Source organism: Mus caroli, chromosome X (assembly GCF_900094665.2).
Source record: "Mus caroli chromosome X, CAROLI_EIJ_v1.1, whole genome shotgun sequence".
In the NCBI taxonomy this organism is placed as follows: domain Eukaryota; kingdom Metazoa; phylum Chordata; class Mammalia; order Rodentia; family Muridae; genus Mus; species Mus caroli.
Genome location: NC_034589.1, coordinates 115,484,743 through 115,486,947, shown reverse-complemented (window position 1 = coordinate 115,486,947; position 2,205 = coordinate 115,484,743).

The following is a 2,205-nucleotide window of genomic DNA, read 5'->3' as shown; positions in this document are numbered from 1 at the left end:
TGGGTATAGTAGCCTGGGCTGGCATTTGTGTTCTCTTAAGTGTCTGTATAACATCTGTCCAGGATCTTCTGGCTTTCATAGTCTCTGGTGAGAAGTCTAGCGTAATTCTAATAGGCTTGCCTTTATATGTTACTTGACCTTTTTCCCTTAATATTTTTTAATATTCTGTCTTTATTTAGTGAATTTTTTGTTCTGCTTATTATGTGTCAGGAGGAATTTCTTTTCTGGTTCAGTCTATTTGGAGTTCTGTAGGCTTCTTGTATGTTCATTGGCATCTCTTTCTTTAGGTTAGGGAAGTTTTCGTCTATAATTTTGTTGAAGATATTTACTGGCCTTTTAATTTGGGAATCTTCACTCTTTTCTATACCTATTATCCTTAGGTTTGGTCTTCTCATTGTGTCCTGGATTTCCTGGATGTTTTGAGTTAAGATCTTATTGCAGTTTGCATTTTCTTTGATTGTTGTGTCCATATTTTCTATGGAATCTTCTGAACCGAGATTCTCTCTTCCATCTATGGTACTCTGTTATTGATATTCTCATCTATGGCTCTAGATTTCTTTCCTATGGTTTCTATCTTTAGAGTTGTCTCCCTTTGTGATTTATTTATTGTTTCTACTTCCATTTTTAGATCTTGAATGGTTTTGTTCAATTCCATCACCCGTTTGGTTGTGTTTTCCTGTAATTCTTTAAGGGGTTTTTGTGTTTTATCGTTAAGGCCTTCTACCTGTTTAGCAGTGTTTTCTTGTAATTCTTTAAGGCCTTCTACCTGTTTAGGAGTATTCTCCTATACTTCTTAAGTGAGCTATTAATGCCCTTCTTAAAATCTATCACCATCATGAGATATGATTTTAAAATCGAGTCTTACTTTTCAGGTGTGTTGGGGTATCCAGGACAAGCTGTGGTGGGCGTACTGGGTTCAAATGATGCCCAGTGTTCTTGGCTTCTGTAAGTAAGATTCTTAGATTCCCTTTTGTCATCTGGTAATCTCTGGTGTTAATGTTCTAGCTGTCTCTGGCTGGAGATTTTTCCTCGGTGATTCTGATAGCTTCTGTCAGTATTATTAGAAGTCCAAATCTCACCTGAGTCCCAGGGGTCAGAGCACTCTCTGCAGGCAAGCTCTCCTCTTGCAGGGCAGGTGTCCAGAAATCTGGAGCTCTGATTCACCTCCTGAATCCTGGGGTCAGAGGCCTACTCTTCTCTGGCAAGGAAGGTGCCCAGGGTTCTGGGTCTCAGCTCTGCCTCCAGGCTGAGGTTGAAGGACTGAAGGGACCCTGTCCAAGAAGCTCTACTGCTTCTGTCACCCACGTGCTCTCCAGTGATCATGAGGTCCTGGGTGTGCTATGGGTTTTGGTCGTGGAGATTCCTCTGGGGCCCTCGATGCCCTTGGCTAGATTCATGTGGAAGGTGGTAGGGCTGGCCCCTACCAGAATGGATCCAAGCCTCTAGTCGGGTGGGGTTCCTTTGTCCCTGTTCTTGCTGGCACAAGACCTTCCACAATTCTTTCCAACTGATGAACTGATGTTGTGTTCCACTCACCAGGGATCCCGAGGTGATCCCGAAGTCCTGTGGTGTGGATAGTCCTCTGGGGCCCTTGGCAGTGTCCACCATGTTCAGTCAGAAGATGGCATGGCTGGCCCAGACATGAATTGATCCCCATTTGTGTTCTTTTAGAGTCTGTATAACATCTGTCCAGTATCTTCTGGCTTAAATAGTCTCTTGAGAGAGATTTGGTGTAATTCTGATACGTCTGCCTTTATATGTTCCTTGAACATTTTCCCTTACTGCTTTTAATATTCTAGCTTTATTTAGTGCATTTGTTGTTCTTATTATTTTGTGTCAGGAGAAATTTCTTTTGTGGTCCAGTCTATTTGGAGTTCTGTAGACTTTTTGTATTTTCATGGGCATGTCTTTCTTTAAGTTTGAGAAGTTTTTTGTTTGTTTGTTTTTTGGTTTTTGTTTTTGTTTTTAAAGACCTTTTTTTTAAGATTTATTTATTTATTTTATATTTTTTATTACATCTTTTTCTCAATTACATTTCCAATTCTATACCAAAAGTCCCCCATACCCTCCCCCCTACTTCCCTACCCACCCATTCCCATTTTTTTGTCCCTGGTGTTCCCCTGTACTGGGGCATATAAAGTTTGCATGTCCAATGGGCCTCTCTTTCCAGTGATGGCCGACTAGGCCATCTTTTGATACATATGC